The 16,429-nt window shown below is 37.5% G+C and overlaps 1 protein-coding gene across 8 annotated transcripts in view; it reads right to left on the minus strand.

Moving 5' to 3' along the window:
- The window catches only part of STXBP6 (syntaxin binding protein 6), a 244,777-nt gene that overhangs the window by 100,664 nt on the left and 127,684 nt on the right, over nt 1–16,429 (minus strand). The window lies entirely within an intron of this gene.

Below are 16,429 nucleotides of genomic sequence, written 5' to 3' on the forward strand. Positions count from 1 at the left end.
AGCAGCCTTGGTTGTAGTCAATTAGGTCTATTTCCTAACAGAAGAGAAAAATGTGAGAAAGTTAATCAAGAAATAAAACCCCATAATATCTCCTAAAGTGAAGGAGGTTGATGAGATGGGTATAGCAGAGTTTCTGGGGATACTGCTTCATTTAAAACTTTCCTGTTCGTAGGTCATTCCAATGGCTCTTTGCATAAATACCAGAGTAGTGGCAGGTCTTGGATTAAATCTCTATATACAACAGGTGTTCCATAGAATTTTACCAAGGACTATAATAAGTTATTTAAAATATTTTGCAATATATTTGTCTTTGAATAAGATTTCACATTTCATTTGAAGACTGGTGGATCTATGAAAGATAACTACTAATCACACAGAGAAGTAGCTCACAACAAGCAACTTGTGATCATTTAGCAGAGGATTAAAAAATCTTTTACTAACCAAGGTTTCTTTATTGAATTCCTCTGAATTATCCCATGTGCTTGAGGCTTTGCAGTGAAATTTCTGGATTTGTTACAGCTCCCAGTTTTGGTGTTTGCCTTTGATTTGATTATTCTCTGTTTTTGTTTGTTGTTTGTTTGTTTGTTTCACTGAGACAGTGGTGAGCATAGGCTGGATGACATACTTTGAGAATCAAGATCACACAGGCACGGTTAGGTGTTTGAGCTCCTGTCTGAAAGCCTTCTCTTCTTTAACTGCCCAAGTACCTGGTCACTGCCTCTCTGATGGCCCCTGTCACTTACTGCTTTACATTACATGTATTTAACTTTATATTTTCTCTCTTCTATACTGTAAGCCACTTAAGAACAGTGTTCATCTTGATTTTTTTAGTACTGCCTAACAGTCCCTTAAACAAAATTCTTAATAAATATTTGTGGGATGAGTCACAACTGGTACATAACTGAAACTCCACATTTTAAAATGCCTAACAGTTCACATAGAGACAACCAGAATATCCAAGTGACATTTTGCCATTGTCAAAAAATAATCTACAAAATAATGCTATATTTTGTTACTTATAACTTAGGGATCTAACACAGATGGGTAAAAAAGAATATGAACTTAAAAACCTAGTTTAAAGCAAAACTTCACCATTCACTCCACTTAAAAACCTGTACAAATTACATAACAGTACTGAGTTTCAATTTTCTCATCTATAAAAATAGGGATATTACTTACGTCACAGAATATCTGCTAGGATTAAGTGAGTGTTCTTGTGAAACAGCATCTACATGTATATACTAGTTTTATCTTTCTGATTCTGCTCCTCCTTCCCATCCTGACCAAATCTTCATTTTCTTTGCTACATTTTAAGAGTTTGGCTGACCAAACCTGGACAGGTTTTGGTATAGTCCCTTTGGAGCAAGAATGATGACATTCAGTCACACAGCTCAAGGGCTGGCTTCAGGGTATAGGCAAAGATGTCAGAGATCTGGCATCATCGCTCTTGTGAGTGGCCTTGTCACTCGCTCATATGAGAACCAAAACAAGTAAGAAACTGAAGTAAAATATCTTCCCCGAATCCCACATCTCCAATTCAAACACAGTCCCAATGTCATTTTACAGATTTTATGTGAATAATATAGGTGAATACATCCAGCCACAACTTCATATCTAATTGGTTAAGTCAATTACCCCATCTATGTTGACAGGGAACCACTGTTCTAATATATTAGGTTGGTGCAAAAGTAACTATGGGTTCTGCCATTAAAAGTAATGAGTATAGTTCTAGGAAATTTTTTTTTGTAGAACATTACTTTTAATGGCAGAACCCGCAATTACTTTTGCGCCAACCTAATACCTATTATATATCTGTTCTGGACTAAAGTGTGTCCCCCCAAAAATTCAGACTTTGAAACTTTAGCATCCAATGTGACCGTATTTGGAGATAGGGCCTTTAAAAAGGTAATATTAATTGAGGTCCATAAGGATGGGGTCCTAATCTAATAGGAATGATATCCTTGTAAGAGGAGGGAAAGATACCAGGAGTGCATGACCACAGAGGAAAGGGCATGTGAGGACACAGCACAAAGGCAGCAGTCTACAAGCCAGGAATAAAGTCCTCTAGAAATCATCCCCACCAGCACCCTGGCCTTGGACTTCCAGCCTCCAGAACTGGAAGAAAATAAATTTCTGTTGTTTAAGTCACTCAATCTGCGGTATTCTGGATATGGCAGCCCTAGCAGATGAATACAGCATCCAAAGCAGTTCTATTTCATTGGAGAAAATTAGATTTGATTAGAAAATTACCATCGCATTCAAATATTGGTTATTAGAAAGGATGTCGAAAGACCCCAGGCTGAGAGTTCAGGATTTGGGTTCGCTACTAGTGACAATGTGGCCTTGGGTAAATAATTTAATCTCTTTGTATCTAAGTTTCTCATAGATATAGGTATCCTTTCCAAATAGAAAATTCTGTGTTTTATTTGAATCTTCATGGTTTGTGTAAGTTTTTCATTGGAGACCAGAAGAGGAACAGGATAGAACCATCTCAAATAAGATTAATTCAGACTTATCCATTCTTTTGGGCTGTTTATTCCAAAGACCCTATCATGTCTTAAGTGTCAGGACACTTTAGTTCAAATCTCAGGATGGCCTTTACACAGGATACCCTCAGGTCAGGTTAGGTACATCATCAAAACTTCAGTCTGCTCATCAGTAAAATGGGCTTGTAATACCTACTTACAGGAGTGTTACATTGTCATTTAGGAGGAACATGAGAAAGTTGTTGCAAAGTGCCTGGAATGCAGCAGATGTTTAATATGTTTGTTGAATTTGGGTCTTTCTGAGCACTCTTCACCCTCAGATTCTGGTCCTTTGCTCTCCTATTCCTGTCTAACAAAGAAAACTTTGGGAATCTATAGAAAGCCTGCTATTCAGACCTAAAAATAACATGGAATCCATGGCTCTGTGACCTATGGAGCAAAAACTGCCAAAGGAGGAAGAGGACCATGACGTTAGTTGTCTCGATCCAGTTCTTCATGTTGTACAATCCTCTCTAAGCTGGACTCACCTTCGTTTCTAAAATGCTGTCTTTCATTTACTTCAACAAATGAATACATAAGACTTTTTATGTGTCAGTTCCTACTTAAACAAAACCTTCAAGGGATACACAATGTAAGATCAAGATAGGATGCACTTGTAGTTGAAGCTCACAGAACTTTTCGCTCCCACACCTGTGCACCTGCATGCACATCTTTTACAGAATATGGTGTCAAGATATAATGGGAGATAAATTGTGGGCCACAGAAATCATCTTATCCATTGTAATAAGTAGTAGTTATAGAAACCTAAGGGTACAAACTTTGAGTAGAAAAAAAGACATGCAGGAATACACATAGAATACTCAATCAAACATCTCTAATTGTTGTCATTTCTTAATGATTTAATTTCCCTAGAAGGTCAATGCATCTTGGTTAAAGATTCGTTTCCATTATCCAAATAATTAGGTTTTTTAAAAAATCATTTTCATCCCTTAATTTTTTTAAAGGGTCTTAGAATGCTCTCTATTTTTTCTCAATCCAAGCCTTACTACTATAAAATGAATGATATTATGTGTTACTTTTCAATTAACATAAAAATTTACCCTATAGGCTAAAAATATGCAGGGTTAAAGACATATTAATGATATTCTACAATGCATAAAAATTTAAAACTCAGGTAGGTGTATGGCATGCATTTTACTTAGTCTTTTATATGAGGCCATTTTAATAATTTTTTTATATAGTGTAATTCAATCGATAGGCCAAAAATTGTCACTGTCTCAACTGACATTGATGATGATCTTCTGTGTGCAGAAAATATATTTAGCTTCCTATGTTTGGGGAATTTCAAATTCAGAGTACTGTATATTTTAGCAATGTTCCTTTAAAAAAACTGTCATCTTATTTTTAAACTCATTTGATTGAGATATTTTAAAGGATTGTTTTGTTATGAAATCTAACCTGAGAATGGGATATGCATAACAAATTTTCATTTAAAGCTGAAGGAAAATGAAGGATAGTGCTGAATTACAAGGTGTCCATATCAAGTGGTTCCCTCACTACCAGCAATATTGCTAAGTCAAATTTCTAAGCTGGCAGTTGACTTTTTACTTTTTTCTGTATAGTAAATTGATGTAGTAGGAAAATATCAGGTCAAGGAGATGAGTTGTCTACTTCATTATGTCCTCTAACAGGAAAAGCAAAGAAAGCAGAAACTACTCAATGAACAATAAAGATACAGATTTGGAAGCATTTAAAAAACAAGCTTAGGGCTGGGCGTGGTGGCTCAAGCCTGTAATCCCAGCACTTTGGGAGGCCGAGGCGGGTGGATCATGAGGTCAGGAGGTCGAGACCATCCTGGCTAACACGGTGAAACCCCGTCTCTACTAAAAATACAAAAAATTAGCCGGGTGTGATGGCAGGCGCCTGTACTCCCAGCTACTTGGGAGGCTGAGGCAGGAGAATGGTGTGAACCCCGGAGGCGGAGCTTGCAGTGAGCGGAGATCACGCCACTGCACTGCAACCTGGGCGACAGAGCAAGACTCCGTCTCAAAAAAAAAAATAAAATAAAAAAATAAAAAACAAGTTTAGAAATATACAAGCTGTGCTATCATTCACATGTGGGAACTAAAAAAAAGTGGATCTCATGGAGGTAGAAAGTAAAATTGTGGTTAACAAAAGCTGGGAAGTGTAGGGGGAAAAGGGGAATAAAGCAGAATAAGAGTTGGTTATGAGTACAAAAATAGAGTTAGATGGAAGGAATATGTTCTAGTGTTTTATAAACAATAGGGTAACTATAGATAGCAATAATTTATGTATATTTCAAAATAGCTAGAAGAAAAAATTTGTGATGTTCTCAACACAAAGGAATAATAAATGCTGGAGGTGATGGATATCCTAATTACTCGGATTTAATCATTACATGTTGTACACAGGCATCAATATAACACATACCCCAGAAATATATATAATCATTATGTGTCAATAAAAAATAAACAAGTGAAAAGATATACATGCAGGTATGAAAATTTTATTTAGAAATTTATAAAAGGGGAAATTGCTTCCATTATAATGTACAGTGCAAAGAGCATTAAAGGAGCATTATTAAAGTACACAGTTGTCTATATATCACCTCAATTATATAAAAATGTCTTAAGGGTATTAGAAAAGATTGGAAAAACACACCAACATGTTAGCATTTTGAAATCAGAATTGCCATGAAAGAGTCTTTGAATTTTATGTGGCTTCTCTTCTTTTCCATACTTTTTATTTTCTTCTTTTGTGGCTGATTACTCACAGATTTAATTTCTTAAGAATAAAAATATATAGCCTTTTAATAAGCATTTAAAAAAATCTTATAACAAGTAGTTACACTGAATTCTACTTGTATTTGAAGGGACAATGTTGATAACATTCTATCCATGAAAGAGACATTGATATTAGTTCCTCTTTTTAAAAGTTTTTTTTACCAAACCCTTGTTTTCCATTTCCTCTGCAATGTGCTCCTCCTCCTCTCTTAGACTGCTAAATGTTGAGCATCCCAGGTCCCTGTCTTGGCTACACTTTCTTCCTGAGTCATCTTAACCATCCAGAGCATCGCTTCAAACACCACTTCAAAGCTAAGGAACCCCAAATCCGTATCTCATGCCCACAGCAACTCCCTGAGTTCCAGGTTGCAACCCCTAAGCAACAACCCCATTTGGGTGTCTGTAACAGGCCTCTCTAAGTAACATGGCCAAAGAGCATCAATGATTTGCTACCTCCTCTGTCTCCTAGTCTTTGCTAATCCACACCTCCTCAAGTCTTTCACCTTTACAACAAATAGTATCACCACTCAGCTGGGTACACTGAAGAACTAGAAATTATCCTTGATTCCATTATTTTCCTTACCATCTTACCCAACTCAATCTTTTAGCACTACTTAGTGCTCTACATATATCCTGAATACAACACTGGTCCCCACTTCTGTGCTTTCACTTGGCCCAAGACACCATCACATTGCCACTGGACCTCTGCACAAGCCTCCTAAGTGGTATACACGCTGATCCCATTTGCTTTCATAAAAGCCAGAACGTAAAACATACCATGCAATGTCTTTGATTAAAAACTGCCTTCCATGTACTATTATGTGTATAGAAGCTCCAGATCATGGCTCTTGACAAGGCCTTATAGGATCTGGGCCCACTACCCCTTCAATCTTGTTTCTCCTCCACGTCCACTGTGCTCTAGACATGCTGACCTTTCTTTGGTTCCTCAATTGCATCAAACATTTTGTGCTTTTTGTCCCATCTGCCTGGAAAGCTCTTTCTCAGGTCTTCCTCCACAAATGGTCCTTCCCCTACAACTGAGACCAAAACAGAACTGAAACTTGTCCCAATTTCCTCATAAGGCTTGTGTTGCTCCAGGAACACCAGACTAGCAGCAGCTTTCAGGAGCTCCAATGGCCCTCAAGCAGTCAGAGGCTCGGCTGAGCTGCAGCATTTGCAAAAAAGGCTGGTTATTACTTGTGGTCAGGTTCCACATCAGGCAAACCCCATCACCCACCAGCAGCTAAACTCTAGATTACACAGCTCAAGGACAAGTTAATGGGATTTGGCAGAACATTAAAGAAGACAAGAAACTACAAAAGAAAAATGCACTGAAAATAGAAATAGGTAAAATACACAGTAGTAAAATTTGTGCCAGCTAAATACATCAAACCATATTTACATTTCTGTGTTATCTTCAGGGACAAGCAGGAAAGAAGACACAGAGTCACTGACGTATTTCTAAATTTGTTTGAATCTGCATTTGACTTTACCTTCAGCATTCTTGAAAGATCAGAATAAGAACATCTATAGAATCAAAGGTGCTACACATTGGCACATAAGCCTGGCCTTGAATAAGGTCAATTTACAAACTTTAGGTTTGCGAGTCAGAATCCCTTTCACAGGGGCACTCCAGCCCCAGCAGCACATCATGCATGGAGTGCTTTCCAGTTCACACCACCCAATCCACAAGAGCCTCTGTGGTTCTCACAACAACCTAGATATTTTCCCCTTATTTTACAGATGTGGGAACTAATGTCCAGGGATTAACTGCAATTTGGTCAAAGAATCAATTATAAAGTAAGACTAAAGTCTGTTCTTCTCAGTCCTAGCACTTTAGAAAATAAAACTGTTAAGGTGGGGCATGGTGGTTCGTGCCTGTAATCCCAGCACTGTAGGAGGCCAAGGCAGGTGGATTGCTTGAGCCCAAGAGTTCAAGTCCAGCCTGGGCAACATGGTGAAATCCCAACTGTACAAAAAATACAAGAAAAAAATCAGCTAGTTGTGGCAGCTAGTTGGTGGCAGGGCCAGATCTAGCATGTATCCTGGATTCCAGAGCATTGTACTTACCAGATATGAGAATTTTTTTTTTTTTTTTGACAGAATCTTGCTCTGCTACCCAGGCTAGAGTTCAGTGGTGCAGTAGCTGATTACACCACTGAACTCTAGCCTGGGTAACAGAGAAAAACTCTGTCAAAAACTAAAATAAAATGTATCATACCTGGTAAGTACAATACTCCGGAATCCAGGAGATATGCTAGACCTGGCCCTGCCACCAACTAGCAAGTATGACCTTGAGTGAGTCACCCTAATTTGGGCCTTAGTTTCCTCATGTGTAAAAATAGGTATAATCACATCTGCTTAGCTCTACCACAGGACTGTTTTAAGGAGCAGTTGAGACCTCTGATCACACCTCCTACCACTTGTCCCAGGTCACCGCACCCATCCACACTGGCCTCACAGCTCTCCTCGGGTGAAGCACACGCCCACTTCAGGACCTGTGCTTGCTCTTCTCTTGATATCCACAGCTCGCCTCTCACTTGCTTCACGCCACTGCCCACGTGGCTCCATGTTAGAGAGGCCTTCACTGACTACCCTCAGTAAAACAGCAACCCTGCCCCCAATCTACACTCCTTTTTCATCTATGTTCAGTTTTACAGTTAGTTAACATATTTCTTCCCCATTTGACGTATTTGTCTCCTCACAATTGGATTACAAATTTCATTAAAGCCAGAGTTTTTGCCTTTGTTGTTCACTGCCTGATATCCCTGCAGCCTGCTGCAGTGACTGACACAGAGCATACCCTTTAAACAATGATCTAATAAATGGATGAAAAATGGAACACACCACTTACATGAATAAATGTATTGTGATTATCATCTTCTAATCCCTTCTGGGACTGTCTACCATAAGAGAGGTTAGGTATGGTATGCTTGGTCTTAAAATCCATAAATTTAAGCAGGATAAACTTTGCAACTCACAATTTTACATAGCCTAGCAGGTCACAGGACTAGAAAACACATGTATGTATATGATAATTAGCTACTAGGACCTAAGTTTAACAAGATAAATCCTAGCAAAGCCCTCAAATCTTCTACTTCTAACTCTACTGCTAATATCAGAGATGTTAAAACAACCACTACCATGCAGAATTGCTATGGCTGTGAAAACGTCAGAGAGTAAAAACAACTCCTCACAACAGAGGAGCCTCTACAGACAAAGTGTTCCTAAACAACCCAGTGGCCACTTGTGAGAAGAAAAGAAGGGAAAAGAATGGAATGGTGGTGGTATGGTTTTAGCTGTTATCTGTAACATTAAAAGAGAGAGAAAGAAGAAATCTAGCAAAACATCAAAACTGGATATGCTTTTCTATAGGTTTGAACTATTTCATAATTAAGAAAACAGGCTAGGTGCGTTGGCGCACACCTGTAACCCCAGCACTTTGGGATGCCAAGGCGAGAGGATCACTTGAGCCCAGGAGTTCGAGACCAACCTGGGCAACATAGTGAGACTTTGTCTCTGCAAAAACAAATAAAAAACAAAAAACAAAAATTAGCCAGGCATAGTGGCACATACCCATGGTCCCAGCTACTCAGGAGACTGAGGCAGGAGGATCATTTGAGCCCAGGAGGTCAAGGCTGCAGCAAGCCATGTTTGTGCTACTGCACTCCAGCCTGGACAACAGAACAAGACCCTGCCTCAAAGAAGGAAGGAAGGAAGGGAAAGAAGGGAAAGAAAGAAAGAGAGAGAGAGAAAGAAAGAGAGAAAGGAAAGGAAGAAGGAAAGGAAGGAAAGAAAGAAACCAAGCAGGAGGATGTCCAAAGAAAGAAAGAAAGAAACCAAGCAGGAGGATGCCTACACTATAGATACCAGCTTCTCAAAGTTGGAAAGCACCTTGGCAGTCATCCAGACCAATTTATATCGAAAGCCTGAGTGTCCTTTCTAACAGCCCAACAGTCAGTCATTTGCCTGGCAGTGCTGCTTGGCAATTCCTTTACACGACCATAGTGAATGCCTCATTCCATTTCTCAGAGTGTTCCAAACCTTTATTCTATTATCACCCTTTTCCCAGCAGCTGCATCTGCAGCAGAGCACATAGCTTAGAAAAACCAGAGGAGTTCTTCGGTTCCTCCTTGTCTTCCTTCAAATGTGCACGTGCATGTTTGTGTGCATGTTTACAAACCCTTTTTTAAATTGAAATCAGCCTCTCTGTTGACTTCTACCCATGAGTCTGTGTGTTCTCCAGTCACAGAGAGTTACTCAACTTTCTTGTCCACATGGCAGCACTCCAAATATTGTAAGACAGCAAGTGTGGTATTTTGAGTCTTTTCCATGTTAAATATTACCACCGTATTCAACTTGTGCAATGGAAAGAGAGAAACTAACATAACCACCAAGGGTGGGCAGTATCTGTTTGGCATGAGAGTCCCATCAAGCTAGTATTGTACATAAGTAACTCTATTTTTCTATGTACCCAATCTGAACAAGGAATTCATAGAAGTAAATAATTTTTTAACTACTTGAGGTCTGAGTTAGAATTTAGTGTGATTATTTTCCTATAGCCTTTAAAGCAGCCTCTTCCTTTCAATTTTAAGCAAAACCAACGTCTTAGACTAGCTTTTCAATCAAATAATTCAAGATTTTAAGAACTAAGTTAAAATATAAAAGGTATCTTGAATGACTGTTATTGAAAATCACCTGATAATAATGTTTGGTATTGTGACAGGGAAAGGTGGCTGGGTAAGGTTTACAGAAAGTGAATGCCAAAAAAAAAAAAAAAAAAAAAAAATGTGAAATGCAGCAACCAGTGTTTGCTAAATAATCGTTAAAATCTTCTATAACAATTTAACAGCGTATAGGAATTTGCAATTAGATCTATCCATTTAAAAATCATACAGCCTTATTTTAAGTGCATACTTAATCTAAGGTTTAAATAACAATTTATTAAAAGAATAAGGTAACCAGGAGTGGCAAGAGGTACAAGTGAGTAAATGTGAGTACACTTGATTAATGCTGCTCAAAGTGTGGCCCACAGACCATGCTATCTGGTGCTGTTCTGCAATAAGAACAAAAATTGTTATAAGACATTTAGAAGCTTTATAGAACATGGACAGAGTAATTTCATGTCAGTTGAATATAACACTACTTTTAAAAAAAAATGTGGACTTGCCTTTTTTTCATTTTTCTAGCAATTTATTTTTATCCTATTTTACTAAAACACTGGTCTAAATAGATTGAAAATTTAAAAACAGGAACTCTACCACAGGTATTTTCAGAAGCCAGCACTAGGTTAACTGGCATTTAACCTATTTTTCTTACTTACATAATTATTCTTTGCAATCCTGAGTTATGAGCCCAATCTTAATGCTGCAAACACCCACTCTGCCAGGAGATGGGTATAATTACAGGGTAATTCACAGACTCATTAAATGGTATGAAACTCAAATTATCTTAAAGGATGCTGAAAAAGAAACCTCCACTGAGGGGATTCCAACAAAAAGTAGCAGCTCAACAGTTATGGTCACACATTCCTTCACTGGCCAAACAGGAATGATTCCTTCTTTGCTGAGAAACCACAGTCCTGGAGATGAGGACCAGTTAATAAAGAATGGGTCATCTGCTGTAGTTAACAGGAATGTATTATATAGTTTTAAATAGCTAGAAGGAGGATATTGAATGTTCCTAACACAAAGAAATGATAAATGTTTGATATGATGGGTATGCTAATTGTTCTGATCTGATCACTATATATAATATGTATCAAAATATCACTATGCATCCCTTGAATATGTACATTATTTGTCAACCACAAAAATTAAATTAAAAATACAACGACAACAACAACAACAAAGAATGGGTCATATTGTATGTGTCCGAGGCTACTTTGAGAAGAAAACCTCTGTAATCTCTTTTAGAACCCCAGCTCAGATGCATGCTGAGAAGAGGAAAATCTATAAGGCAATTACACATCACTAAAAGTTTTTAGTCAATTTGAAAAGTGAATTTGCTTTGTTATAGTATATAACTTCCATGTTTAACCTTGTGTCTTAAGGACACTAATTAAAAACAATGAGAGATAAAATCTTTATAGTCTTTGGAAAAACCCTGCTGCTATCTTGGTTCACATTTTACCACCAAGGATGTGAAAATGGAATAAAGTGGTCCCCAGAATAGGGGGAAATATTGTCTCTTCTCAAGGAAGCATTGTGGATATGGGGAAGGATTCAAGAAACATTACAGCTGATAGGCAGTTTGGCCTTTCCCTTTCGTCTCCTGAGCCTTGTTTTAGATGTCAATGTGTCATTCTCCAGCAACTCAGGCTTAGCGGGATTTACTGAGCCTTAAATTATGCATCATCTTTCACTGTCATTTGGTAACAGATACTAAAGCTGGTATCAGAAAGTATGCCACTGTGATGCAAGAAATAAAGCTTTTTAAAATTAATTTCCCATGGATTTTATCTTACAGGTACCTTAATTCCTAGCAGCTGAGGTTGACATATTTCTAATTAATCATTTGTCATCCCAAGACTGTCTTCCAAGTTTTGGTCACAAGATGTATCTTTAAATTGTCCTTGGTTCTTCCCTTATTTTTTAGTATGACAGATTAGTACCACTTTCTTATTAATATGCCTGACACCATTTTACATACTTTCAATCACAAGATTGAGATGTGATATTTGCATCTTAACAGGATAGCCAAATACTTGGCTTTTTATTTTACTTTTTTTAAAAACTGAATTTCAAAATACTGGCTACTGTAATAATTTATTATACTGCCCTTAATTAGTCAAAGGATGAAAAATCTATAAACTTGTGACAATAACAAATTTTCAAAGACAGGCTGGTTGCATTATCCTCCCCCTTCCTAAATAAAATACCCATTTCCCCTTTTTCCTCATTTAAAAGAACATATGCAACTATCCTGAATGCCAGGGCCACAGCCCCTCACAGGCCTGACACAGCTCTGCTGGCTGCCTGTTACAGCTGTCTATTTCTTCCCTAAGCTATCCGTTGTCATGAAGACTTCCTTTTTTTAACTTTTGCATTTAATATGCACATGAGAAGAATGGCTTGTGCATAATTCTTTGATGGAGATTTATGATCTTAATCAAACAATGAATCGAGATTCATGAGCTTGCTTGATAGCATTTCAGTATTTCACTCATACATTTCCAAAGGATGTAGCTCTTAGCTTTACAGATTTTGCTCATTTTCAGAAAATTATCTTCTTGACTGTTTCAAACATACAAGTGCCAGGCAGCAGGATTGCTGAGAAGCAAAACATTAGTCTCCCTCAGCTTTCACCATTATTATCAGAAGTTATTTATCACAAAGTTTGGTTCAACATCGTCTTTTTTTAAGGAGAAGAGAGAGGAATCACAGATGAGGACAATTTGTCATGTTTCTCAGAGCTAACAGAAGTACACAATTGCATTTCATGTCATTACTGTCTATACAGGTCAGACTTTGTGCTCTCAGTATTCATGTAACAACCTCAATCAGTGTAGAGCTAGAATAAAAATGACTAAGAGCACAAATGAGATGGCTTTGCGAATTCTTTCATTTCAACTATGGTTCAGGATTATACTCTGATATAATTCCTTCAGACGGTGGTAAAAGTGAGGTTTTTCAAGAGCCATAGTCAAACAGATGGTCTGCTGAGTTACCCAGACATTACACACAAGCTGTGGGGCATGGATTGTTTCACTACTGAACCAATGGAGTAACTATTACTATTACCATTGGCATTACTATTACTATTATGATTACTATTGTAGTTGTATTTCACCCTAAACCAACCACCATAAGATACTGGTTCTTGCTTAGCAAAAATAACACATTAGGTAAATCATTTGGATTTTTAAATATAGTCCTGTTCTGGTGAAGAAGCTAAGCTCTGAAGACATTTTTTTAAAGTCATAGAAATTAGCATAAACTATGAGGTCATAGCATGTGTATAGCAATAATCTTCGTCTCCTTTTTCTATCCCTTTTTAATAAATATGCATACCCACAACCCTGTTCAGCTAGTTCTAATCCAGCTGCAAAATAAATAATCTTTATCAGGTGAAGCTGAAACAAATAAATGAATGAATGAATGAATCAATCAATCACTCTCTCTCTCACCCTTTACTATCCTGAGCCAAGGTTTGCAGAACAAAAATAGATAAAATGTGAATCTAAAAGAAAATTGCAATGATTATTTAAAAAACAAGACAATTCACTTTGTTCTTTCAGATGTCACTAACATTTCTGAACTGGCTTTTTTAACAGGGTTCAACAGACAGATAGATGCCTATCTTTTGTAAAAATCATGGTATTTTAACTATGATAGTTAATGCAGTTATAACTCTGATTCTGAAGTAACTACCAGAAAAACCAAAAAGACTCAAATAAATATATGTCTTGGTTAGAACATCACCAGCCTTTTCCTGTACAGCTTAAGGTAAAATCATTCCAAACAAATATGACACACGAAGTCTTCACCCCCTGGGTTTAGGGTAAATATGAGTTTTGTGATAAGGGAATCTGGTGGTATTTGCCTAAATTGCTATGAGAGTGTAACTGGGCTTAAAGAAAACTAAGACTGACCAGGTAGAGAAGGCTCAACTCATCCTATTTTATTCTTAAATCAGCTGGGGAAATCTATAAATCAGCCAGTTGGACACTGTGCTCATCAAAGCATAATCACGTAACACCTTTCTGAGTCATGATGTTGAGAATATACCGAAAGACCAGAGACATCACTGTGACATCATCAGACACACATACATTTGGTCTTTGCAACTGAGTAATTAGACATAGCAAAATTTCTGCAGGTAATCCTAAGGGGAGATTTTATTTCTTTAAGAAGTTTAATCTCTATCTGATTGCAGCTACTGGATGGTATCTGGAATTGGTTTGTTTGCTTTGCAGGGTGTGTGGGGAGTGTTTTGTTTTATTTAAAGAATACTTTTGGTTTCCAGAAAATACTAGGGGGAACTCAAGGTCTGGATTAGAATGTTTCCAACTCCTGACTTCCTCCTAGGATCTAGGACAGCTGGGGACCTTAGGTCTTGAAGTGTGGTCCATGGATCAACAGCATCTGTAACCCTGGGTGCTTGTTAGAAATGTGGAATCTCAGGCTTCACCCAGATATAATGAATCAAAATTAGCATTTCAATAAAATCCTCAGGTGATCTACATGCACATTCAAGTTTGAGAAAAACTGATTTAGAAAGCCAGTCCTTTTCAGAGTATATTCAGCTCAGGAATTAGAGGTAGTTAACTCTTGGACACAAACATGACCATTCCTGGACTACACTTACTTCCCAGGGTCAGCCTGCCATGGACAAAATAGGATTGGCACAGATCAGCGCCAAGATTTGGAAACAGCTGAGAAAAATCTGTCTCTCCTAAGGAAGCACAGCATAAGGAAGCCAGAGTAGGAGGAAGAAAATGCAATTGTGTCCCTGGTACACATTTCTAGGGGACTAAGGAGTTGAGGCAAAGATAATACTAACATCCATGTTTAACATTATATCTAATGTTAACAACTTGGCACAATTTTGTAGAAAAATCCCATATTATTAAGGAATGACACAAAAACTAGAAGAAAAGATGACAAAATGGAGTGGGCAAATGTGTGATTGTTTTACTACATTTTCACACTTTTTGGCAAAGTATTGGCAACGCATGTGGGGACAGAAGGATCATTGTAACTCATTGAAGAGACGGTGAGAAAAGGCTGTCACCAGCACTGGAAGCTACAAACGTGGAGCACAGCTCAACAACAACCTTCCTCAAACGCCAATCGCACCATAAGCACTCAAGACAATCTCTGAGGAGGTTAACATTTTCAATTAGAAATTAATTGCATTTCAGTGCTGGGAAAACTGGATAGCCACATGCAAAAAGAAAGAAGTTGGACACCTACCTCATACTATGTACAAAAATTAACCTGAATAAATTATAGACATAAATGTAAGGGCTAAAACTTCAAAAATCTTAGAAAAAGACATAGATAACAATCTTTATTACCTTGCATTAGACAACAGTTTCTAGACATGACACTAAAAACACAAAAGACAAAAAAAAGATAAATTAAAATTCATCAAAATTTAAAACTTTGTGCTGAAAAGGACACCATTAATAAAGTGAGAAGACAATGTACATAACGGGAGAAAATATTTGCTAACCATATTACAACATGGATGACTTTTTAAGACATTATGTCAGTCACATATCCTTGCCTGACTTCCTCCTTCCCCAGGAACACAGCCCTCAAGGTGAGATGTGTCCAAGCTGCCTTTGTTTTTTTATACTTACACAACAGGTAAAACGTTGAAAGAAGCCAATCACAAAAGGCTGTATGATTCCAGTGATGTAAGATGTCCAGGATAGGTAAATCCATAGAGATAGAAAGTAGATTAATGGCTGCCAGGGGCTGGGGGAGGTTGTATCTAATAATAGGTATGGATTTTTGTGTATGTGGTGAGAGGTGGTGATGAAAAAAGTTAGTGGTAAATAGGATAGTAGTGATGTACTGCACAGATGTGTGAATAAACTAAAAACCAATTGTACATCTAAATGGGTAAACTTCAGGGTTATGAATTATATTTCAATAAAACTAGTCTTAAAAGAAACAAGTAGATGAGGGTACGGGGACACAGGAATGACCTGTGATGGTTTTATTTAAATTTTGTCAATACAAACCTAAAATCATTGTTAAAGGAGCTCATAAAAACGTTTAACTTTAAAAAGGGGTGATTATTTCTTAAAAACCACACCCCCACCACACACACCCACACACACACACACACAAACAGCAGGCATGGATGTCTAAACAACTAAATTTTGTTTAGTTGGTGAAATGAAAGAAAGGGAAAAAGTTTCATTTAATAAAATACTGTAGAATTGGCAGTCTGACAAATGAGTTAGGAGTGAAGATTTATCTACTCAATGCAAATGCTTTATTAAACATAGAGACTTAATTAACATATTTCTGGTACTCTCTTCTCCCTTATTACAGCAGTTTAACCAGTGGCTGGTACATTCTCACCCTAGAACACAACTGATTGTTGACATGAAATGTGAGAAAAGCAGAATTACAGCATCTTAACGTTTGAATATTAACTGTCGAATATTTGGTCTAAATA

The sequence above is a fragment of the Pongo pygmaeus genome, chromosome 15, assembly GCF_028885625.2.
Source record: "Pongo pygmaeus isolate AG05252 chromosome 15, NHGRI_mPonPyg2-v2.0_pri, whole genome shotgun sequence".
Taxonomy (NCBI): domain Eukaryota; kingdom Metazoa; phylum Chordata; class Mammalia; order Primates; family Hominidae; genus Pongo; species Pongo pygmaeus.